Source organism: Antechinus flavipes, chromosome 2, assembly GCF_016432865.1.
Source record: "Antechinus flavipes isolate AdamAnt ecotype Samford, QLD, Australia chromosome 2, AdamAnt_v2, whole genome shotgun sequence".
Classification (NCBI taxonomy): Eukaryota; Metazoa; Chordata; class Mammalia; order Dasyuromorphia; family Dasyuridae; genus Antechinus; species Antechinus flavipes.
Window position 1 is genome coordinate 140,870,366 of NC_067399.1, and position 26,805 is coordinate 140,897,170.

General features: G+C 35.9%; 1 long non-coding RNA gene across 2 annotated transcripts in view; it reads right to left on the reverse strand.

The window, feature by feature from the left end:
* Positions 1–2,261: 2,261 nt before the first annotated feature.
* Positions 2,262–26,805, reverse strand: part of LOC127552401 (uncharacterized) — a 67,655-nt gene continuing 43,111 nt past the window's right edge. Inside the window, exons 3-4 of one of the 2 annotated variants that reach the window (XR_007951365.1) lie at positions 26,093–26,291; positions 2,262–2,478 (exon numbers count right to left, since the gene is read on the reverse strand). This is a non-coding gene — a long non-coding RNA (uncharacterized LOC127552401). Of the gene's footprint in view, positions 2,479–8,428; positions 8,540–26,092; positions 26,292–26,805 lie in introns of those variants that run through there. The other variant, XR_007951363.1, reaches the window with a different exon arrangement.

Here is a 26,805-nt window from a genome sequence, read left to right on the forward strand (position 1 = left end):
GTTTTTAAGGTGATATTTTCTTCACTCTGCTTTTTGTGTCTCTTTTACTAAGTTACTAATTTTCTTTACATAATTTTCTTGCATCCTTCATTTCTTTTCCTAGTTTTTCTTTTACCACTCTTAGCACCTTCGTTAACACTTCCATAATTTCTGCTGACCTTTGGTTCAATTAGCAATTTTCTTTGTGGCTTTGTTTGTAGTTATTTTCATATTGTTGTCTTTCTTAAGTGTGTCTTAGTCTTTTTTCTCTGCTATCATATTAATTTCCTATGGCCAAGTTCTTTCTTGTTGTTTAATTACTTTCCAAGTCTATTTCTTCATTTTTGAATTTTAAGTTAAAGTTGAGCTGGTTTTTATTTTTTTTATTTTTCTCTTCTATTATAAATTCATGATTTTTAAAAATTATCTAGAATATTTGAGGAATGGCTGAACAAATTGTAGCATATAAATGTAAGGGAATGATGAGTAAGCAGATTTCAGAAAACCTAGAAAGATTTGCATGAACTGATGCAAAGTGAAGTGAGTAGAACTAAGAAAACATTACTCAGTAACAGCAACATTGTGTGATGATCAACTATGAATGACTTACCTTTTCTCAGAAATACAATAATATGATTCCAAAGGACTTATGGTAGAAAATGCTAGCCACATCTAGAGAAAGAACTGATGGAGTCTGAATGCAGATCAAAAAATATTATTTTTACTTTATCTTCTGCATGTTTTTCCCCTTTTGGACTGTTCCTTCTTTCACAACATGACTAATATGGAAATATCTTTTACATGGTTGCACATATATAACCTATTTTAAATTCTCCCCTTTTTAGGGAGGGGAAGGGGAAGGAAGAAGACAATTTAGAACTCAAAATTTTATGCATCTTGAAATTTGTCTTTACATGTAATTGGGAAAAATACTATTTAAAAAAAGATGGGTTCTCTCATCTAGAGGTGGAAGGCATTTTGGCAAGTTTCAGGCTTTTTATTTTTCAGAACTAATTCTGGGGATCTGGGAGAAGCGTGGTCCATGCTCTCTTAGTCTGTACTCTGATCTTTACCAAGGAAGAGCCCCTGCTTCTCTGCAGGCATAAGTACTAGAGCTCCTGTTGGCTCTGGAAGTGGGACCAATGTCCTTGATCCCTTGTGACTGAACCAAAGTATTTTCTCTCCATCCTGAAACTGTAACCCAGAATTACTTATAGACAATAGAGTTGCTAATCATCACTGATTGCAAAAGGTTCTTGATCTCTTTCTTATCCCCTTTCAATCTCTTGTCTGAGAACTGCTACTGCTACCTTTGCTATACCACACTGAGGGTCACCTCCAAGACTCACAGTTGGTGCTCCTGCCCACTCTGGGCCTGTGCCCACCCCAGTGTTATAGACCTGTCCCATAGACCTCCTAAGTTTTCTTAGGCAGAAAAAATATTTCCTCCGCACCTTTTGTAGGCTCTGCTGATCCAACATATGATTTAAGGTGTTATTTTAAAGTCCTTTAGAGGGTAATGTTGGAAGTGTTCAGCTGGGTCCTAGTCTGGACTCCATTGTCTTGGATCTACTCCCAAAAGGGATTTTTCTAAATGACTTCTATAATCTTCTATGCTTCTTTTCCAGCTTCTTTCTCTGCCTGCTGTCTCAGATCCTTTGCCTGGTTTCCTTTTCATAACTGACAGTCAGACTAAGTTTATTCTTCTATTTAATCAACTCAATACATTCGAAGAAATACTTAGTAATACTCACTAGACACACACTACCTTTAAATATATTCATTCTCCCTAGAATTTCCTTGCCTATATAGGCAGTTCTAAACATCAAATGTTTCCTGCTCATGAATAGCAATAGCTCCCTTCACTGCCAGAGGGGACAGTGGCTTTAGAGCTGACCTCAATTAGCAAAGTTTCTCTATCTTGTGTGGTTCCTAATATGCTATTAGACTCAGAGAGAAACTTTCCTTTGAGAAGAAACAAAATTGAGAAAGAGAATAGGATGTTTAACTGAGTCTCTGGCTGCAAATTGGAGATCAATTCTCTTATAACTTAGACAATTTGATTTTACATATTTTTTTAAATTCATTCATTTAGTGTTTCTAAATGAAATTCTTTGATGGGCCAATAACCATTAAGAGAAATACCTGCATATACACATATACACACACAAATACTTCAATTGCTAGAACTCCCTCCCTCTCCCTTTACCTTATTTTATTTTTACTATATTACCGCCAGTAGAATTTCACAAGGATAAGACTTGTTTTGTTTTTTCATTTTATTTTCAGGGCCTAGCCCAACACATAGTAAACATAGTAAAAGATCATTGAATGGAAAGCAGAAGCAACTTTTTGATTTCTGTTCAAGGCACTATCCATTCACCCAGTCTTCCATATTTAAAATCTTGGTATCAGCTTTTATTTTTCATGATCCTTGTCTCTCATAATAAACCAGGTGTTGAGTTCTGTTCATCTTTCCTCCATAACATTTCTTGTACCCTTATAAAATGAGATCATATTTGTAAAATTCTTAAAATAGTGTTTGACACAAAGGCTGGTTTAATAAATGTTTATTTCCTTCCTTTTCTATTCCCCCACAACAACTCTTTCTCATATCTTTTGTGTATTGTCCACCATATTTAGTACTGAAGGAGATACAAAAAATAACAACTTATATGTATATAAGGCTTTAGAGTTTATAAGGGATTACAAGCATAAGTGACTTGTCCCTTAGACTCCAGTGTTGGTCTGTAGTAGAAGAATGGGCCTACCCTACTGGAATGGGGGAAGGTGCTGCTTATGGAGTATTATTACCCATAAATGCTGATTGAATGCTTCTGTTAGCCCCATAATAGAAGAGGTCAAAATTGATGCCTCTGCTGTAGACAGGATAGGGGAAATCCCTATGTTTTTTCATTTTTTTATTAAAGCTTTTTATTTTCAAAAGATTTGCACCAATAATTTTTCAACATTGACCCTTACATAGCTTTGTGTTTCAAATTGTCTACTCCTTCCCCTACCCTCTCCTAGATAATAAGCAATCCAATATGTTACACATGTTAAAATATATGTTAAATCCAATATATATAAATATATTTGTACAATTATCTTGCTGCACAAGAAAAATCTTATCAAAAAGGAAAGAAAATGAGAAAGAAAACAAAATATAAACGAACAACAACAAAAAGAGTGGGAATGTTATCTTATGATCCACACTCAGTTCCCATAGTGCTCTCTTTGGGTGTAGATGGCTCTCTTCATCACGAGAGCATTGAAACTGGCCTGAATTATCTCGTTATTGGAAAGAATCACATCCATTAGAATTGATCATCACATAATCTTGTTGCCATATAATGATCTCCTGGTTCAGATCATTTCACTTAGTATCAGTTCATGTAAGTCTCTCCAGGTCTCTGAAATCATTCTGCTGATCATTTCTTATAGAACAATAATATTCCATAACATTCATATACTATAATTTATTCAGCCATTCTCCAACTGATGGGCATCCACTCAGTTTCCAGTTTTTTGTCACTACAAAAAGGGCTGCCACAAAGATTCTTGCACATATGGGTCCCTTTCCCTTCTTTAATATCTCTTTGGGATATAAGCCCAGTAGTAGCACTGCTGGATCAAAGGGTATGCACAGTTTGATAACTTTTTTATCATAGTTACAGATTGCTCTCCAGAATGGAGCAACAAGGCATCAGTGTCCCAGTTTTCCCACATCCTCTTTAATGTTCATCAGTATCTTTTCCTGTCATCTTAGGCAATCTGACAAATGTGTAGTGATATCTCAAAGTTGTCTTACTTTGCATTTCTCTGATCTGAAAATTGTCTGTTCACATCCTTTGACCATTTATCAATTGGAGAATGGCTTAAATTCTCATAAATTTGAGTCAGTTCTCTATATATTCTAGAAATGAGGCCTTTAGAGGATCCCTAAAGTTTAAGTTTGTGGATGCCATTGTTCCAGAGTGACTTTCTGGTTGCAGCTTACCATGCCAAAATTCTGGCTTCCCATCTGGCAAAAAATGTTCTTGGTGCCTGGCTGAACAAAAATGTCCATAGACAAAGGCCCCACTTGAGTCGAGCAAGAACTTGACAGTAAGAAGACAATTAAATGCTTTTCTCCCAATTACCTAAAAAGCCATAGCATGTTTAAATATCCAAAAGACCACTAGCCATCATCACAGTTTCTCCCTTACCTTTTCAATTACCTAAAAAGCCATAGCATGTTTAAATATCCAAAAGACCACTAGCCATCATCACAGTTTCTCCCTTACCTTTTGGGGAGGTAACATGATATAATGAAAAGAGAATAGGAGTTGGAGCAAGACTCAAAATCTGCCACTGCCATTTTAATATTTGTGTGACCTGGGCAAGTCCTTTACCTTTTCCCAGCCTCAGGAGCAGTCTCAGAACTGTTGTCCATCATTAAATCTATGATCTTATGAGCTGAATGTACTATACAAGCTATTTATATTATCTTGATATTTTATTTTTATTTAATATTTGCTTATATCAGAAAATTGTAATAAATTCTTAATTATTTCTAATAAATGGGCTAATAAAATTTTAATTAAATTGTTTTATGGAAAGTAATGGAGAAATTTTTTAAAAGATGGAATGGGATTTTTATAAAGTTTGGAAACTTTTAAAATATAATTTATCCTACTAAGCAAAAAAAAATGAATTCCTTTTTGTGCCATTTAAGTTACTCTTCTTATCAGAGGTCACCCTATTTTTTTCAAAGTTTCACAGATCTTACTCATTTCCATGTTCAGGATACCTTAAGTCAAACTAGACTTACTCTGCCCTCTAAATATGTTTTACATTTACCTGTTTCTATATCTTTACCCCATGTCCTATGCCTTAAGAATCCTCCCTCTTCTTAAATTTATACCCACATTTGTAAAGCTCAATGGGAATATTGCTTCTTTCATAAAACTATCTTCTTTGACCCTTACTGTTGACAGGATCTTCCTTCTTAGAATTCACACAGAACTTGCTAATATACGTATCATGTAATATTGCATATTATAGCTCTCTGAGTGACTCCTTAGCTTTCTACCAAAAGGTGGGCTCTATAAAGATTACATCTTGTAGAAATTTCCACCGCCTTTATCAAAATTCAGCACACACAGAAGGCACTTAATAAATGCCTTCATTTTATATGTTCTATAAATAAATATATAAATAAATGTTCATTGAATGGATAAATAAACATTAATAATGCTAATCCTTGTCATAAATACTAGATTTCAATTCCAAGTGCTGATGGAATAATAAATGAGGGCATGAAGATAAAGGGACGGAAGTGAACAGAAGTTAGGACTAGAAGTCCAGTTAAACGTCCAGTTAAAAGTCAAGAAGGTCAAAGTTTAAGAAACCACGTGAGAGGAACAGAGGAAAAAATAAACATTGAAAGGATCCATCGATCACCCACTGAAAGGGATCCTAAAATCAAAACACCAAGGAATATAGTAGCCAAATGCCAGAACCCTCAGGTGAAAGAAAAAATATTGCAAGCGGCTAGAAAAACCCAATTCAAGTATCAAGGAGCCACAATAAGGATCACCCAGGATCTGGCAGCATCCACATTAAAAGATCGAAGGGCCTGGAATATGATATTCCGAAAGGCTAAGGAACTTGGTATGCAACCAAAAATAACTTACCCAGCGAGAATGAGCATCTTTTTCCAGGGAAGAAGATGGACATTCAACGAAGTAAGCGAATTTCATCTATTTCTGATGAAAAAACCAGAACTTAACAAAAAGTTTGATCTACAAATATAGAACTCAAGAGAAATCTAAAAAGGTAAAGATTAATCTTGGGAACTATATTTTGACTATATAGATGTATAAAGAATACATGTATACCTTGTTCTAGAAATTGATGTGGAAAGGACATTGTACCAGAAAAAGGGTAAAGTGGGGGTAGTACATCTCATGAAGAGGCATAGGAAACCTATTATATCTGAGAGAAAGAATGGAGGGGGATGAATATAGTGGGTATCTTACTGCCTTCAGAATTGGCTGTAAGTGAAAAATCTTAAGACATATTCAATCTATGGTGAAACTTCTCCCATCTCATTGAAAAGTGAGAAGGGAAAAGTGGAAAGGGAAGGAATAAGCTAAGCGGAAGGGAATACGGGAACTGGGAGGGAAAGGGGTAAGATAGGGGGAGGAACTCTAAGGCGGGGGGAGGGACACTAAAAAGGGAGGGCTGTGAGAAGCAAGGGGTGCTCACAAGCTTAATACTTGGAAGGGGGGGAAAGGGGAAAGAAGGGAGGAAAGCATAAACCGGGGTTAACAAGATGGCAAGTAATACAGAATTGGTCATTCTAACCATAAACGTGAATGGGGTAAACTCCCCCATAAAGAGGAAGCGGTTAGCAGAATGGATTAAAAGCCAGAATCCTACAATATGTTGCTTACAGGAAACACACCTGAAGCGGGGAGATACATGCAGGTTAAAGGTAAAAGGTTGGAGCAAAATCTACTATGCTTCAGGTGAAGTCAAAAAAGCAGGGGTAGCCATCCTGATCTCAGATCAAGCTAAAGCAAAAATTGACCTAATTAAAAGAGATAAGGAAGGACACTATATCTTGCTAAAGGGTAGCATGGATAATGAAGCACTATCTATATTAAACATATATGCACCAAGTGGGGTAGCATCTAAATTCTTAAAAGAGAAACTAAGAGAGCTGCAAGAAGAAATAGACAGTAAAACTATAATAGTGGGAGATCTTAACCTTGCACTCTCAGAATTAGATAAATCAAACCAGAAAATAAATAAGAAAGAAGTCAAAGAGGTAAACAGAATACTAGAAAAGCTAGATATGATAGATCTCTGGAGAAAATGTAATGGAGACAGAAAGGAATACACTTTCTTTTCAGCAGTTCATGGAACCTATACAAAAATTGACCATATATTAGGACATAAAAACCTCAAACTCAAATGTAGTAAGGCAGAAATAGTAAATGCATCCTTTTCAGACCACGATGCAATGAAAATTACATTCAACAAAAAAGCAGGGGGAAGTAGACCAAAAAATAATTGGAAACTAAATAATCTCATACTAAAGAATGATTGGGTAAAACAGCAAATCATAGACATAATTAATAACTTCACCCAAGAAAACGATAATAATGAGACATCATACCAAAATGTATGGGATGCAGCCAAAGCGGTAATAAGGGGAAATTTCATATCTCTAGAGGCCTATTTGTATAAAATAGAGAAAGAGAAGGTCAATGAATTGGGTTTGCAATTAAAAATGCTAGAAAAGGAACAAATTAAAAACCCCCAGTCAAACACTAAACTTGAAATTCTAAAAGTAAAAGGTGAGATCAATAAAATTGAAAGTAAAAAAACTATTGAATTGATTAATAAAACTAAGAGTTGGTTCTATGAAAAAACCAACAAAATAGACAAACCCTTAGTAAATCTGATTAAAAAAAGGAAAGAGGAAAATCAAATTGTTAGTCTTAAAAATGAAAAGGGAGAACTCACCACTAACGAAGAGGAAATTAGAGCAATAATTAGGAGTTACTTTGCCCAACTTTATGCCAATAAATTCGACAACTTAAATGAAATAGAAAAATACCTCCAAAAATACAGCTTGCCCAAACTAACAGAGGAAGAAGTAAATATCCTTAACAGTCCCATCTCAGAAAAAGAAATAGAACAAACTATCAATCAACTCCCTAAGAAAAAATCCCCAGGACCAGATGGATTTACATGTGAATTCTACCAAACATTTAAAGAACAATTAACTCCAATGTTATATAAACTATTTGAAAAAATAGGGATTGAAGGAGTCCTACCAAACTCCTTTTATGACACAGATATGGTACTGATACCTAAACCAGGTAGGCTGAAAACAGAGAAAGAAAATTATAGACCAATCTCCCTAATGAATATTGATGCTAAAATCTTAAATAAAATATTAGCAAAAAGATTACAGAAAATTGTCACCAGGATAATACACTATGACCAAGTAGGATTTATACCAGGAATGCAGGGCTGGTTCAATATTAGGAAAACTATTAACATAATTGACTATATCAATAACCAAACAAACAAAAACCACATGATCATCTCAATAGATGCAGAAAAAGCATTTGATAAAATCCAACATCCATTCCTAATAAAAACACTTGAGAGCATAGGAATAAATGGACTTTTCCTTAAAATAGTCAGGAGCATATATTTAAAACCATCAGTAAGCATCATATGCAATGGGGAAAAACTGGAACCTTTCCCAGTAAGATCTGGAGTGAAGCAAGGTTGCCCACTATCACCATTATTATTTAATATCGTATTAGAAACACTAGCCTCGGCAATAAGAGTCGAGAAAGATATAAAAGGAATTAGAGTAGGCAATGAGGAAAGCAGAAGCAACTTTTTGATTTCTGTTCAAGGCACTATCCATTCACCCAGTCTTCCATATTTAAAATCTTGGTATCAGCTTTTATTTTTCATGATCCTTGTCTCTCATAATAAACCAGGTGTTGAGTTCTGTTCATCTTTCCTCCATAACATTTCTTGTACCCTTATAAAATGAGATCATATTTGTAAAATTCTTAAAATAGTGTTTGACACAAAGGCTGGTTTAATAAATGTTTATTTCCTTCCTTTTCTATTCCCCACAACAACTCTTTCTCATATCTTTTGTGTATTGTCCACCATATTTAGTACTGAAGGAGATACAAAAAATAACAACTTATATGTATATAAGGCTTTAGAGTTTATAAGGGATTACAAGCATAAGTGACTTGTCCCTTAGACTCCAGTGTTGGTCTGTAGTAGAAGAATGGGCCTACCCTACTGGAATGGGGGAAGGTGCTGCTTATGGAGTATTATTACCCATAAATGCTGATTGAATGCTTCTGTTAGCCCCATAATAGAAGAGGTCAAAATTGATGCCTCTGCTGTAGACAGGATAGGGGAAATCCCTATGTTTTTTCATTTTTTTATTAAAGCTTTTTATTTTCAAAAGATTTGCACCAATAATTTTTCAACATTGACCCTTACATAGCTTTGTGTTTCAAATTGTCTACTCCTTCCCCTACCCTCTCCTAGATAATAAGCAATCCAATATGTTACACATGTTAAAATATATGTTAAATCCAATATATATAAATATATTTGTACAATTATCTTGCTGCACAAGAAAAATCTTATCAAAAAGGAAAGAAAATGAGAAAGAAAACAAAATATAAACGAACAACAACAAAAAGAGTGGGAATGTTATCTTATGATCCACACTCAGTTCCCATAGTGCTCTCTTTGGGTGTAGATGGCTCTCTTCATCACGAGAGCATTGAAACTGGCCTGAATTATCTCGTTATTGGAAAGAATCACATCCATTAGAATTGATCATCACATAATCTTGTTGCCATATAATGATCTCCTGGTTCAGATCATTTCACTTAGTATCAGTTCATGTAAGTCTCTCCAGGTCTCTGAAATCATTCTGCTGATCATTTCTTATAGAACAATAATATTCCATAACATTCATATACTATAATTTATTCAGCCATTCTCCAACTGATGGGCATCCACTCAGTTTCCAGTTTTTTGTCACTACAAAAAGGGCTGCCACAAAGATTCTTGCACATATGGGTCCCTTTCCCTTCTTTAATATCTCTTTGGGATATAAGCCCAGTAGTAGCACTGCTGGATCAAAGGGTATGCACAGTTTGATAACTTTTTTATCATAGTTACAGATTGCTCTCCAGAATGGAGCAACAAGGCATCAGTGTCCCAGTTTTCCCACATCCTCTTTAATGTTCATCAGTATCTTTTCCTGTCATCTTAGGCAATCTGACAAATGTGTAGTGATATCTCAGAGTTGTCTTACTTTGCATTTCTCTGATCTGAAAATTGTCTGTTCACATCCTTTGACCATTTATCAATTGGAGAATGGCTTAAATTCTCATAAATTTGAGTCAGTTCTCTATATATTCTAGAAATGAGGCCTTTAGAGGATCCCTAAAGTTTAAGTTTGTGGATGCCGTTGTTCCAGAGTGACTTTCTGGTTGCAGCTTACCATGCCAAAATTCTGGCTTCCCATCTGGCAAAAAATGTTCTTGGTGCCTGGCTGAACAAAAATGTCCATAGACAAAGGCCCCACTTGAGTCGAGCAAGAACTTGACAGTAAGAAGACAATTAAATGCTTTTCTCCTATCCCTAATCCCAATTACCTAAAAAGCCATAGCATGTTTAAATATCCAAAAGACCACTAGCCATCATCACAGTTTCTCCCTTACCTTTTGGGGAGGTAACATGATATAATGAAAAGAGAATAGGAGTTGGAGCAAGACTCAAAATCTGCCACTGCCATTTTAATATTTGTGTGACCTGGGCAAGTCCTTTACCTTTTCCCAGCCTCAGGAGCAGTCTCAGAACTGTTGTCCATCATTAAATCTATGATCTTATGAGCTGAATGTACTATACAAGCTATTTATATTATCTTGATATTTTATTTTTATTTAATATTTGCTTATATCAGAAAATTGTAATAAATTTTTAATTATTTCTAATAAATGGGCTAATAAAATTTTAATTAAATTGTTTTATGGAAAGTAATGGAGAAATTTTTTAAAAGATGGAATGGGATTTTTATAAAGTTTGGAAACTTTTAAAATATAATTTACCCTACTAAGCAAAAAAAAAATTAATTCCTTTTTGTGCCATTTAAGTTACTCTTCTTATCAGAGGTCACCCTATTTTTTTCAAAGTTTCACAGATCTTACTCATTTCCATGTTCAGGATACCTTAAGTCAAACTAGACTTACTCTGCCCTCTAAATATGTTTTACATTTACCTCTTTCTATATCTTTACCCCATGTCCTATGCCTTAAGAATCCTCCCTCTTCTTAAATTTATACCCACATTTGTAAAGCTCAATGGGAATATTGCTTCTTTCATAAAACCTTCTTTGACCCTTACTGTTGACAGGATCTTCCTTAGAATTCACACAGAACTTGCTAATATACTTATCATGTAATATTGCATATTATAGCTCTCTGAGTGACTCCTTAGCTTTCTACCAAAAGGTGGGCTCTATAAAGATTACATCTTGTAGAAATTTCCACCGCCTTTATCAAAATTCAGCACACACAGAAGGCACTTAATAAATGCCTTCATTTTATATGTTCTATAAATAAATATATAAATAAATGTTCATTGAATGGATAAATAAACATCAATAATGCTAATCCTTGTCATAAATACTAGATTTCAATTCCAAGTGCTGATGGAATAATAAATGAGGGCATGAAGATAAAGGGACGGAAGTGAACAGAAGTTAGGACTAGAAGTCCAGTTAAACGTCCAGTTTAAAGTCAAGAAGGTCAAAGTTTAAGAAACCACGTGAGATAGGAAAGAATAGGTAGTTGTCATAGGTTCAAGCAGAGGAGTATGGAGAGCTCAAAGACCAAGAAACTAAAGTTCAGAAACCAGAATTCATATCTGGTCCTAGTTTACTTACATCTGTCCTATTTTATACTATTTATTGGGTAGCCCTAGATAGCACATGTGACGATTATAGCCAGAAGTAGATTGAAAGTCTGAAGACAAAAAGGAAGGTGGTGGAGGAAGAAGCAGAAACCCTAGGAATGATAAGATATATAGCAGTAATTCTCAAAGTATGGTCTAGAAAATTCCTGGAGTCCTAGATATCCTTTCAGAAGGTCTACAAATTAAAGATTAGTTTTTATTTCTAATATGGTAAATATCTATAAATGTAACTTCCATAAACAAAAACTCTTTAGAAAGAACCTCTATAATTTTTAGAGTATAAACAGGATAAAGATACTGAGAACAAAAGTTTGAAAACCATATATATATAAACTATATTCCTTTAAAACTGACAGGTTAAAAAGTCTGAAACTCATTCTACCTACTGATCATTATACCTATGTTCATATGCCAGTCCTTTCCTCATTTTCCTCTGTCAGCTTCCTCATTGATAAGAAAAAAAATGAAAGGGACAGAATAAACATTTGCTTTGTTCTTCATACTAGCCCTGAGCCACACTGTAAAGTGGAGGTACAGTTTATTTCTGGTGGATTCCTCACTATGGATGCTCCTTGTCCATTCTGTGATTTTCCCTTGCCACCTGTAACAAGGACAAGATCTGAGTTTGCACCATGCTGCCAAAGTTTAGAAGAATCTGATCACACTTACTTCAGGAATATAGAAGCCAACTGATCTTAGCACCCAGTTAAATAAGAATCATTCACTAAAATTGGAAGCCATCAGCTGACAGTGCTTGCTCTCTACTAATAGTTATACTCTAAATGAGTTCCCACATCCCTTTCCTGGCCTCTGAGGCTTCCCCAACAATAGCTTCACAACATTTTTTCACATTTCAAGACAAGTGCCCCAGGCACAAAAGGAGCTAGTTATAGCCCTGCCTGTCATGAGTTCATTGCCAACTAATTTCAACCTGAGCAAATTAATGGCTTAAAGTAGAATCCCTCTTGAGGGTGTTTGTATTTTAATGTGGGACTCTGGAAGATGGAAAAGGTCTTTAAGAGCAAAAACAAGGAAGTTCTTTTGGAGAAATTTCAGCAACTATGGCAGCAGAGGTATTTCTTTGCCAAAGATCCTTTAAATCACATTTCTGCTTTCTCTGCTTGTGTTTTAGGCTTCCTCAGGATATTATGTGGTCAAATGAAATTCCATCTGAAAAAAAGTGCAAGAGTACTCCTAAAAAGAGAGTGCTCTTTGGCCATTTTCTTGACCAGATAAGTTAAATCAGAGCCTTCGATTTGGGGTGAAGTGAGAAGAACGTCCCTATGGAGAGGATTCTTCTCTACAAATAAAGCCCTGCAAGAGGATTACAACAAGGAAAAAGGGATGTTAATGGTACCCAAGCCTTCATCTGCTCACTTGCTCTAAACAGAAATCACTTACCCTAAATGGAAATCAGTCCCCAACGGCTTCCTTTCCAAAGGCCTTGTATGACAATGAGTGATTTGTAACAACATCCAATCAGGCGCACCTAACCTCCCTGTAATTGCCTGTCCTTTTCAGTGGTTTTAAAAGCTTTACAATGGAAAGAAAAGAGTGAAAAGGAGAAAGAGGCTCCTTGTCAGAAGCATACTATTATATAGGGAGGAGCACCGACCTGCCCCCACATCCTTTCTTCCCTTCTGATGCATCGTCCATCCCTTCAGCCCCTATGATTTGGAGAGAACAGCCAATGCTGTTTCCAGGCCTCACTACAACATGACAGTTTAAACATCTGGATGATACTAATCCAAGAGCAGGGACCACCTGGCTCTTTGGATTCCCCAGCTGTTTCTTTAAATTCCCACCTCCCTTTCTTTTCTTCTTTCCTCAAGCAAGATGGAGCCTGGCAAGAGCATCTCTAACAGATCTTTGTTAAAATGCAAATACACCTGGAAAGAACCGAGTCTCAAGTGTTATCTAAAGAACTGAGTGGGCCAGAAGTAGTTGGAGGTCACATAGCAAAATCACTAGAAGAGACAGGAAGCTCTTTTCACCATGTAAGTTCATGAACCTTTGCACTGGCATTCAGCATTTCATCTCCCAAATCCAGCTATGTGATTAGGACAAAAGAGGTATCACAACTTTGACTATGGATTGAGACAACAAGCCTTCCCCTACTTCACTGAAACTGTATAGGGGGAAAAATAGATAGATAGATAGAAATATATGTGTATGCATATATTTACAGGAACATACATATATATGTTTATATACACATATACATATATTAATATATTCATACACATGTGTACATATATTAAACAAAAATTTAAAAATAATTATTTTGGAGATCTCTTTGAAATTCATTGAACAGGCTGCTTCAGCTCTAAACATGCCCCCCTTTCCCCTGGCCTTTCTGTAGAGTTTCTCTAACTAGAAATATCTATGCTGGAATCTTCTATGCCCCATAATGGGTAGCAGGGGACACCATTCTCTGGCCACTCACCAGTATCTCCTTGTCCATGATACCAGAGATAGGAAACCAATCACATGTACCTGAATAAGATCCTCTCCATCCTCATAAGACCCATACTTTATCCATGTTGTAAAGCTGACAAAGGATCCAGATGTCCCACCAATTAAATTAGGAAGACCTATAAGAGTTTGACTATACATGTGCCTGATCCAAAGAGAGGCTCCTTGAAGAACCACAAAAAGTGTCTTTCTTTTCTTGATATGGCTTTAAGACCATAGATAGTACCCGTGATACCTTACAACATCTCTGGTTGTATCTCTGAGAGCGCCTGAACCTTAACATCATATCATTGTTTGTCCTTGCCTTTGGTTATGCTTGATTGTTCCTGTTGAAATCCAAGTACCTTATTTTGGATTTTATGCCTGTTCTTGTATGAGTTTAAATACACTCATAATAAAGGTCTATTACTGTTAACACCATTGGCCCATCTGCCTCTTTTGTGAAAGCCTCCAAGTCTCAATGGACTTGTATACTCTCTTCTCCTGCTCTCTCCTCGATTTGGAGGATTTTTCAGTCATTGCAACTATGGTTCTGAGCTGAGAAGAATTAGGCTAAGCATAGTACACAAGTCAGGAATTTTGTGGTAGCATATTAAAGACAATAATATAAACTCTGCCTGCTTCATCTAACTTAATTTGTATGCCAATCAAAAAGGATCTTGGGAGAAAGATTTGTCTTTATATCCCAGTTTCCACACAGCTTTAACAGGGTTTAGGGATAAAGAATTTTCAAAATGAACCTAAGGGACACTGTTTCATAATCAGATATGTAATGAGGGCTATTGGGAATTTTCTAATCCCAAGTCAGAGTTGTCTTGGATCAAGGACCTTGAATCAGCAAACACAAAGACTGTCAAAAGCATAGACAATCTATCTTGATACATACCTTTGTTAGCTGCTTGGCTTGGGGCTGTGGCTTGTATTACTCACTATCCTTTGAAAAAAGAATTAGTTTGACTTTGTCAGGGTTCCAGCCATTTCATCTTAACAAATGGGAACAGAGATTCTCAGGTGGTCCTAAAAAGCTGAAATTTAGCAGATGGTAACAGATCACAGTCCAGAAACCAGGAAACCAGTAGAGCTATTCAGCAGAGAAAATAGAAAGGATGAAGATAAGATATGATATTTAGCAGAAATGAGAAAATGTATAGCAGGGAAAAGATCCATATGACAATCTCACCAAAGCTATCAGGAGCCAAAAGTGCCAGAAATGTGAGTTGTGCCATGTTTCTTCATGAGTTTTTTTTCCACATATATATACTGAGCACAATGCTTCCTCCTGTGTGTGTCCCTCTCTCCATATGAATATCCTTGTCATATTTGTTTCCTTGTCATGTTTGTTCTACATTTATGTACTCTCCCCACACTGGTAGTATGGTAACTTATGAGAAAATGTGATTGATAGGGAAGTATACATGGGAAAGAGGAGGGTTTTGGGGGGATTGTATTTTGTTATATTGTTTGATGAAATATCTTTTTAAAATGTGTCCTCTGGCTCTGATAAAAGTTAATACATCATTGCAGATAGATATACCAACTATGATTTCAAAACAGTACTAAACCATCAAGTACCTTGAACCTGGTGTAGATTTTCTGGAGGTCACCATGCAAGGAGATAACCCAACTCTATATCAAATACTATTATTTTATAATCAATGGCCTCTTTCCTTGCTATATGCCTCATACCAGTATTTCAGCACACCTTTTTCTGAAACCAAACCTCAAAAATACCAAAAAACTCTACTTTCAAATGTTAGTGCTCCCCAGAAATGAACTTCTTTACTTGGTACTATGGTACTACTCTACCACTTCTACAGCCACTTGCCAAGAATATGAAATATGAATATAAAAGCTTCCCTAAATGGAGGCTTTCTTAAGGAGTAAAAGGGATAAGGAGGGATTGGAAATTAGAGAATTAGAATGAAAATTTCTGGCAAAGACAATAGGAGATAGGGACAAAGGTACATGTAAAGGGTTTGACCTTTGCAAACAAACCAAAAAACAACTATCATCAGAAACGTTAGTGAAAAAGGAGCTTGTTCATGATTATGTCAGCAGAATGTAAGAGCTAAGGAAGAGGAAATAAGTGCCCAGAAAATGGTCACAATATTTTAAATGAAGTCTGAGGTGATCTTCAATTGAGAAGATGGACAGATGGCATGAAAAGTTTGAAGAGAGAATGTTTGGAATAATCACTGAACTGAGTGGGATAGGGAATCAATTAGGAAAATGTAATAGGATTGCCTCACACAATGGGAACCCAGTTGAGAATAGCAAGCATAAATTTATCATAGACCTACTCAACATTTTAGGGTTTGTGATTCTCTTAAATTCTCTTCTATTGTTTATGAATTCTGTAGGAGTGAAGGAAGCAGGTGGTTGAAGTGAGCCAAAGATGAGATTTGACAATATATAATTAGCAATAGGACAAAAGATGAAAGTTCAAGAGTAGAAGATCATATAAAGTGAAACTGGTTTCCAAAGTGGATTTGTAAGAAAGAAGAATGGAGCCAGAACAATGTTAATGGAGTAAGAGAGTACTAAGAGATGGAGAAATTAAATTTGAAGATGATGATGAAGAACAGGTCTTGGAGGAAAAAAACACAAGGAGAGTTGCAAATATAAAAGATTAGGAACGGAAAAGAAAATTACAAGTTCTTGAACATGAAAACAGAAAACTAGTGGGTGAGGGCAAAATCAAGGATGTAACCATCCCTTTATTTGCCTGAAGTGGAGTGGGATTATAGATCAAGAAAAGTGAGTAGAATGAAAAGTAGTTAGTTAGTTATCTGAGGGACCATCAATATGCAGGTAGCTCTTTCCTCTGAACCATCCCCAGGTACTATTTACTCATCACTGATTTAGCTTTCATAGTATGACCCAACATAGACCAAAGATATGGCTCATATCCTCCATGGTAGTACTACAATGATAGTTAAGGAGAAGAGGAAGAATTGTCAGTTTGTGTCAGGAATTATCAGTTATCTTCTCTGATCCATGCTGAAACCTGTTTTTTTCAAGGTACTGAATAAATGCTACATCTACCACGATTCCCTTATGCCCCCTCATAGACTATGATCTTTCCTCTCCTACCCCCAAGGTATGAACATCTTATTCAGACCTTTTCTATGGAGTCTGCTCTACTTATTAGTGATAATTGTGCTTGTTTTATTATTCATTAGATTATAGGTACAGATAATAGCTATTAGGATGGAAACCATCCAAAGATCATAGATTTCAAGTTGGAAAGAATTTTGTAGGTCATCTAGGCCAAATATGTCATTTCTGCAAAGTCACACAGGCTGCAAATTACAAAGCCAAGTTTTGAACTAAGATCTTCTTACATAACATATCCAGTTCTCTTTCAACTGTACCTTTTTAATATATATATATTTATATATATAATATATGTGTGTATATATATACATATATATAGTGTGTGTGATATATAGATAGATAGAGATATAGATAGATAGATATATAGTGTGTGTGTATATAATCTTTGTATGTGTGTACAGTATAATTTTGTTTCCCACTACTCCTTCACACCAACCTTACAATCCTGACAGAGTCTTGTGCATAGTACAATATTAAGTGATAGAATGAAATTAGATGATTTCTAAAATCTCTTCATAGGATTTAGAACTGGAAGGAACTATACTAATTAAGCATAACTTTAAGCAAGAAAAAGTAAAGGTTGGAGATTTAGCCAGTGGTCATTGGTAGTCATACAGATAATCATCCAGATAATTGGTACCAGAACCAGAACCCAAGGTCTCTCCTTCCCAAGTCCACTATATCACATTGTTTGCTTCCCAGACTTAACTGGCTATGATTAATTCTCTGCATGGAGGAGTAAAAAAGTACCAAATCAAACAAGTAGCCATTTTGTTGTAGTTTCCAGTTATATCCCAAGGGCATCAAAACTGACAGAGGTGAGACCCCCTCAGGGGGCCTACAGGAGATGTTAGTTGCCTGAACTTTCCAAACCTTCAAGTCTGAGAGCCACAATGCAGTCAATCTTTTATCTAAAGTCTTTCTCCTGCTACTAATAAAAATATCTCCTGATAGGGCCCAAGGCAGTGCTCACAGGAAGTTTTCAGGGTCAAAGCAGGGGAAAATATCTCATTCCACCATGAAGAAAGCCATTACCAAACCACTCAGCTTAGAAAGTGGAGATCATGAGCACACAAAACCCTGATAAGCATCTCCACGTTTTCCCAGACTTTTTCCTGTTCTTAAACACAACTCTTAATCTAGGAAAGTGACTCGGCCTTCAAGCTAGTTTCATAATCTCCCTCCGACATTGTGGGGAGATTGCATTTGTTGGGGGAGATAAGGCAGCAGGCGGGATGTAATGGGGCAAACGTTATTCTTTGTAACAACTCTGATGGTGTTTGTTACATACCAGCTGTTCCCATGCCCTTTAGCTGAAAGATTCTGCTTTCCTTTTCTTCATTATTGGGTTCAGCACGCCTATGGGTACTTTGTAAACCTCCCTCCATCTTGAGCAGATCTTGGTCTTGTAACTGGGACCTTAGCATGACTAAGGAATTGCTCAAAGATGGGAGAAATAGATTAAAGGTGGCAATTTAAGAACTCAGGAACTGGACCTTGATCCAAACTCCTTCCTTTCCATGCTCCATCCTCAGGATGAGAGTCCTGAGAGGTGGTACCTCCCACTAAACAATGAAGCAATACCTAACTAATCAATGTATCAGAGTTTGTGATGTTTTCCTCATCTTTCCTTTTGTCTCACTAAGAGATGAAGGAGGAGGAATCCCAGCTGCAAAATAAAGGGGAAAGAGCATAACTTACAAAGGCAGGAGATATGGGTTTGAGTCCTGTCTCTAGAATAGCTGCATGACCATAAATACTACAATCATTTAGCAAGAGGCACATTAGACCTGCAATCAAGTCACTTATTTCTGTCTGTCTCAGTTTCCTCAATTTATAAATGGGGATAATAATAACACTTACTTCCCAGTACTCTTCTAAAGATCAAATGAAATAAATTATAAAATGTCTAATACAAAATAAACACTTATGTAGCGTTTCTCTTTCTTTCCTTCACCTACTATTTACTAAACATTGAGCAGGATACAAATGCAACAATGTGACAGTCTCTGCCCTCACCCATCTAATTTAATATCTCTGAGGCTTATTTCTTCAAATTGCAATAGTAATACTTGCACTACTTATTTCACAGAATCACTGTGAGGAAAGTTCTTTGGAAACTATGACGTATTGGAGAAATGTAAGCTATTCCTGCTTACCATTTGTGTGAATTTGGGCAATCTAAAAAATTATGCCTCAATTTCCCCTATTTGTAAAATGAGAATGGGCTTGACTCTTTGCTTATTTGTCTTTTTTTTCCATATAATATTTGCAAATTTGATTATTTGCTACCTTTGAAATTTACAGGCTGTCAGACAAGAACATAATAATAATTATATCCCCTTAGTATTCGAAAGATGTAAGATAGATCAAAATTTTGTAGCTGCACAGTTGACTAAAAGATGAAGAAATACCATTGTGCTTATGATGTGTTGATGTACAGAAAGCAGGTTCAGCACATCAAAATTCTTCTAAGTTTTTCTACAAGAAAGTATCTTCCATGTTTAGCCTACATATATATATATATGTAAAGATTATGCAGGATTAATTGATAGATACAACAAAAATAACTTTCACAATCCTCTGGTTATTTAAATAACGTGAGACACAAAACAAGGAAACAAAAATCTAAGGTACTTTCCATTATCATGGTGAATGTCCAGTAAAGAGTCCTAAAATCAAGAAGATCTGAGTTCAAATTCTGACTCAGTCACTTACAAGATGAGTGACCATGAGCAAGTCATTGAGCCTTTTTCAATCTCAATTTTCCCATCTGTAAAATAGAACCAATAACAACACAAGATTTTTATAAGAAGCAAATAAGATAAAACATTAGATCTGGAATCAAGAAGAACCAAATTCAAATATGGTTTCAGGCAATTTGTAAACTTTAAATAACATACAATGATATATATGTGAGTGTTAGCTGTTATTATTAAGGGGAAAATTCTCTATAGAAAAGAAGGTATGTCAAAATGATTTTTTGTGGATGATTTTATGCAAGTTACATGAATCTCTGCAGTCGTGTAGAGTCTTCTAAATGAGATCTAAAATCATTCAAAAGAGATCAATAGGACCATCAATACAGGAAAAATCAAGTGGATGCTGGCTCTGGAAATTGTTATGTGGATGGACAGATAACATTTGGTCACTTGTTGCGTATGTATCAGACACTGTGAATGAACAGAAAGCCGGATTCAGAATTAAAGAGGATAGGCTAGATTGCCCTTGAGAAATTGCAAAGCACTTTTAATGACCTAAAACAAAATTCAATGTTTTGATGCTAAGATTCTTCAAATGATGCTATATAGAAACAACTTAAGAAATTGCACAGTCTCTAAGGAATCAATTATGGTTCACCCAAAGAGCAATAGAGAGATACATTATGGATCTAAAAAAAAGGTATAACATATTTAAAACAATGAATTATAAGCTCAAAGTAGAATAAAAGACCACATTGAAGGAACATATGTCTAAAAAGGGAAGAGAACCTGTTGAAAGAAAAAGGGATCACAGATGTATGGCCTACTCCCTATATCATTAACAGCATTATGTCAAGAGATCCAGAGGGAAACACCTGGCACATTGACAGTATTATCCTCTGAGGAAAATCTATTTGGGGATCTAGATAAAAGGAACAGAAGAAAATGAAGCCTGGATGGATGAGTGGTGAGCTATACTTTTGGAGGGAGGACTTATAATCTTGAGGTTCTAGAGTCATTGAAATATTCGAATACTATAGGGAGTAATTGGGCATGCCTATAATCCCTAGTAATTGATAGATGAGGCCTGTGGATCATTTGAGCATGAAGAGTTCTGAACTTCAGAAGAAATAAAGCCAATTAAGTGTCCACACTAAGTCTGGCATCAATATAATGAGTCCCATGGGAGAAAGGGTAGAGGGAAATCAGAGAGCCACTAAGCTGCCTAAGGATTGGAAAACTAACTGAACTCAGAAATGGACAAAGTCAAAATTTCCATGCCAATAAACAATTGTATAGGGACTGTGGGTAAGAATGGGAGATTCAGTTTTTTTCTGTGTCTTCCACTATCTATCTATCAATAGAAATGTAGATATACAGATGATAGATATTTTTATATATAGGTACATATATATACTTTAATCCATCAATAAATATTTATTAAACATTTACTATATGCCAGGGACTATGCTAAACTTTAGGGGCACAAAGGAAATGCAATAACAGTCCTTGTTCTCAATATGCTTATATTCTTGTTCGGTAAGAAATGACCAGCAAGATGATTTCAGAAAGGCCTGGAGAGACTTACATGAACTGATGCTGAATGAAATGAATTGAACCAGCTATGCCCAGCAAAAGAAGTCTGGGAGATGACTATGAACCATTACATAGAATTCCCAATCCCTATATTTTTGTCTGCCTGCATTTTTGATTTCCTTCACAGGCTAATAGTACACTATTTCAAAGTCCGATTCTTTTGTACAGCAAAATAACTGTTTGGACATGTATACTTATATTGTATTTAATTTATACTTTAACATATTTAACATGTATTGGTCAACCTGCCATGGCAGGAGAGGATGAGGGGAAGGAAGGGAAAAACTGGAACAAAAGGTTTGGCATTTGTCAATGCTGTAAAATTACCCATGCATATAACTTGTAAATAAAAAGCTATAATTAAAAAAAAATAAATACAATTTTTAAAAAAAGGCTCATATTCTAACAGGGAGTGCAATGTGCATAGTCAAAATACATACAGAGCAGGTAGAGGGTAACCTCTAGTAGCCAGAGGTAGGAAAAGAGGAATAATAGGAAAGGCAGAAAGGAGAATCTGAGTTGAATTTTAAAGATGCCAATGACTACAAAAATAGGTAAGGAGATAGAACATGGCATAAGAGACATCCAACACAAAGGCACAGAGATGGAAAATGGAGTCTTCTGTGTGAAGAAAGGTAAGCAAGCTAATATGGTTGTATTGTATAATGCATAAAATGAAACAATTTGTAAGAAAGCTAGAAAGAAAAGACAGGGTCAGGTTATGAAGAGCTTTGAATGACAAGCAGAGGAGTTCCTATGTGATCCTAGAGGTAATAGGGAGCCACTGCAATTTATTAAGTAAGGCGATGATCAGACCATGCCTTAAGAAAATCACTTTGGTGGATATGAGGAGGATGAATTCAGTGAAGGAGAGACTTGAGGCTGAGAGACAATTTAGAATAGATTCCAATAGTCCAGGCAAGAGGGCTAACCTAGAGTTACCTCTGTATGAGTAGATAAAAAGGAATGTACACCAGAAAGATTGCATAGAGATAATAGGAGTTGGAAGCTGCTTGAACACAAGGGGTGAAGATGACACCAAGTTTATGAAACTAGGTAAATGGGAGGATGGAAAAGTCTTCAATAATAACGGGAAAGTTTGAAAGGGAGAGACCTGAAAGAAGGGGGAAATAATGTGTTCTGTTCTAAGACATGTTGAGTTTAAAATGCTTGTAGTAGATCCAGTTCAAAATGTCTAAGGGACAGTTGGTAATAAGGGACTGCAGCTTTGAAGAGAGTCTGGGGATGGATATATAGATCTAAGAATCATTAGCATAGAAATGATCATTTGAAACCATCAAAGCTGATGAGATGACTAAGTGTGCCAGAATAGAGAGATGAGGAAAAAAAAATCCAGAGACAAGATCTTTGGAGACACCCATAATTCATGTTTATAAAAAGAAGATAATGAGCTCATAGCTTTAGAGTTTTAAGAGAACTAAGAGACCATTTAATCTAAATCTTTTTTTAACAGATGAAGAAACTGAGAGACATGGAAGTAAATGGTTACATAGGAAATATCAGAGATGGAATTTAAACTTCTGACTGTAGAACCAGTGATCTTAGACATACAAAAAATAACTGAGAAGAATGGTCCTATAGATAGAAGGAGAACCAAGAAACAGAAGCATCACAAAAACCTAGAGAGAAGAGAAGATGAAGGAGGAGTAGATGTTCAATAGTGTCAAATGCTGGAGAGAAGTCAAGAAGAATAAGGATTAAGAAAAAATAATTTAAGAGATTGGTTTTAAAAGATTTGGCAATTAAGTGATTGTTGGTAATCTTGGAGACAACACTTTCAACTGAATGAAAAAAGTCAGATGAAAGGGAAGTCAAAGGGCAGGAATTTAGAAGAGGCTGAAAGGAGAAGAAGAGATAGATACCTTTTCTCACCAAAACCTGGTGAGTTGTGGGGTAAGGGAGGTTGGGGCATTATTGTTTCCATTTTGCAGATGGCTGGACTGAGGCTCAGAGGTGATTTGACATAGGTCACTTAGCTTGTGTCAGAGCTAGAATTCAAACCTAGCTTTCCCAACTCCAAAATTTTAGTGTGTGTGTGTTTTTGTGTGTGTGTGTGTGTGTGTGTATGCACGCGCACGCACACAATTTCTTTTTTTCCTTATTTATTTATCTTTTTTTTAGCTTATGCATGTATATTCATTTTTATATTTTTCCATATGATTCCTGTTGGGAAAGAAAAATCAGAACAAAAGAAGAAAACCATGAAAAAAACAGAAGGAAAAAAAGGTAAAAATAGTATGCATTGAGCCACATTCAGTCCCCATAGTTCTCTCTTTTGATATAGATGACATTTTTCATCCAAAATTTATTGGGATTGCCTTGGATCACTGAATTACTGAGAAGAACCAAATCTATCATAGTTGATCATCACACAATCTTGTTGCTGTTTACAATGTTTTCTTGGTTTTGTTTATTTCATTCAGCATTATGTAAATATTTCTAGGCTTTTCTAAAATCACCTGTTCATCATTTCTTAAAGAATAATACTATTCCATTACATTCATAGACCATAATTTATTCAGCCATTCCCCAATTGATAGGCATCTACTCGTTTTCCAATTCTTTGCCACTACAAAAAGATCTGCTATATTTTTTCACATGTGGGTCCAACATTTTTTCACATGTGGGGCCAACTCTTTTATAATTTTTTTGGGATATATTCCCAGTAGTGACACTGCTAGATCAAATGGTAGACACAGTTTTAACCCTTTGGGAATACCAACTCCAGAACTTTCAACCACAAATAACTGCCCACCACCACCTTGGAAAGTTTCACATTTTACCTCTCCCATTTTAGGTTACTTCCCCCTTTGTATTGTGCTCTGCCTGCTCATTTTATTCTGGTTAGCATTTTGTCTTTCTCCTCATTTGGTTTCTGTGAACTCTGCTTCCTCAAACAAGAATTTGTTCTCAGATGCTGTTTCTCTACTTATATGCTCCAGACCTGATTTTTTATAGAATTTTTTCAAAATATCTTTTTCAAAGGATCTGGTTTTCCCAGTCCTTTAAAGGTCAGTGGAGAAACATTGGAAAACACAGGAAGTAGTATATAGTGGTAGAGATACAAAGAAGATAGATATTTAGACTGAAACAGTTCTCTCTTTTTTTCCCATCTCTCTCTTCATGCTTAGACCTACATCAACCCTTCCTACAATACCTTCAGCCAATATGGTAGAAATTAAGAGCTCTCTAGCCTTTGCTCAAAGATAGAATATGTACCATAGGAAATCCAGATTTTGAATTCCTATTTGGGGCATGCTCTATGTTTATTATAGGATCATAGATATAAAGCTGGAAAAAAAAAACTCAGAGAACAGCTAATCCACACTTCTGATTTTACAGATAAGAAATTTATGGTCCAGGAAGGGTTTGCCCAAGGTCACACAGTTGGTAACTATCACAGGATGAACCTGAAGCGAGGTCATCTGTTTTTCAATCTTATGTTATTTCCTTTTTATAAGAGATACACAAGGGAAAGTTTTCCAAAAATTTAAACAATGCAAAAATAGGGGAGGTTGTCTCTGGAGGTAGTGTCCTACTAGTGTTTGAGCACAAACTGGATGCCCATTTACTGAGAATATTGTAGAGAGGATTTTTGTTCAGATAGCTACTAGATTAGATGGCTTCTGAGATCCCTTCCAACTGCAAAATTCTGTCTGTGTCAATTTAATGTAATAAATGATGATACATGGCACTGGTAACTAGTGCAGATGTAAAGGGCATAGAAAAAAGTAAAAAAATGCCAATAAGAGGAAGGTGGTGACTCCCTAGAGGAAGAAAACCCCCAAGATTTTTCCCCTCATCTTGATTCACCAAAAGATTGGAGAGCTCTTGAGAATGATCACACTCCTAAAGTTCTATCTTGATTAGAATACATTCAATGACTCTATGGCTCATTGTTGCTCCAATACACCTCCACAGCTGCTGCTCCCACCTAAAAAGGTGCCATTTGTTTCTTCCAGAGTGCTGCTACTTTATTTAATCTGCTTAAACAGTCTTCCATTTCTGGTTTCTTTGTCTTCAAAGGGAATGTTATTGCTTTTTGATGAGACTACCGAGTCAATATGCCTAGTGCTAATCAACATATACCCACCACACACATTTATTTATAAGGATATACTATCAATACATGAAAGGATACTTACTAGAATTTTTTTTTCCTGAACATTATTTATCTCCATCTTATTCTTTTAATATCCAATCACTCCAGATATTTAGGGTCTAAATCAGGAAAATTACCCCAAATTTCAATTTGCTTCAAGATGCAATTTAACAACACTAGAGGGAGGAGGGGCATAATATTGCTGCTGATCTTTGCAAGTCTCATGCCCTTTATGGTTGTCCTGTATAATTTGTTTCAAAATTAAGGAATTTGAAAAGTTAACTAATCCAATCCAATCATTTTAGGAATAAACTAAGATCCTAAAAGAGGAAATACCTTGACTTTGGCCAGACAGCTGACTAGTAACCAAGGCAGAGGTAAGAGCTTGATTTCCTGAATTCTATCTAATCTGGGGTTCTTTCCACAGTACCACACACTGACCTTTTATAAATAAGATACTGCCTGGTTTACTGTCTGGACTGAACAGGAATAGAAGTAAGAACCTAAGAAAAGAGCATGATTCACCTCTGAATAATGATCCCGTTATGAGAACAAGTGGTTCTCCTACCTTGTTGGTCTTAATCTTGTAAATCAAATCATTTGACTAGGTTGTGATAAACACAGATTGTCCAGGGCTTTTAAAAAAGACTTCAGGATGTGATCTAGTCAGGGACCAACTAAGCAGTTTGATGGCCCAATAGTGCTCTGTGCTGCCCCCTTCTCCAAAGGATCTCTAGGAACCTGTGTGTGTCCCGCAGTTCCTTGACCTGGAAAAAAAAATGGAGCCAATTGAGGGGACCTAGAATTACCATATATGAACCAAAGCAAAGCCAGAATGCAATATTTCTCCTAAGCTAATGGATAGGCATTACATCACGTGCAGATAGAAGTGTTAAGAGACTCATTATTTTGCTAAAGCCCTCTTTATCCACCCTGTATTTTTCCACACATTTCATTTCCCATCATGGCTGACTGCCTAAAGCATTCATGTGAAAAAAGAAGATTTTTGCCTGTGTGTGTTTTCCCTCCCAATAATGCAGTTTATTGGATTCTCAGAAATGACATAAACACTTAAGGAGAGTGAAAAGAAAAGAAATAAAATAGCCAGGTATCCAGTCACTGGAACAGGGTAGGGGGTTGTCATAGTCAGATTCATGCAGTTTATGTTTTTTCATGCTTCTTCCTCATCAAATTCTAAATAGACATGCTGAAAACCCTCTAAGTAGGGCCTAAGATATAAGGAATTAATGTGAGTTGGACCCTAACCAGAATCTAGAGGAA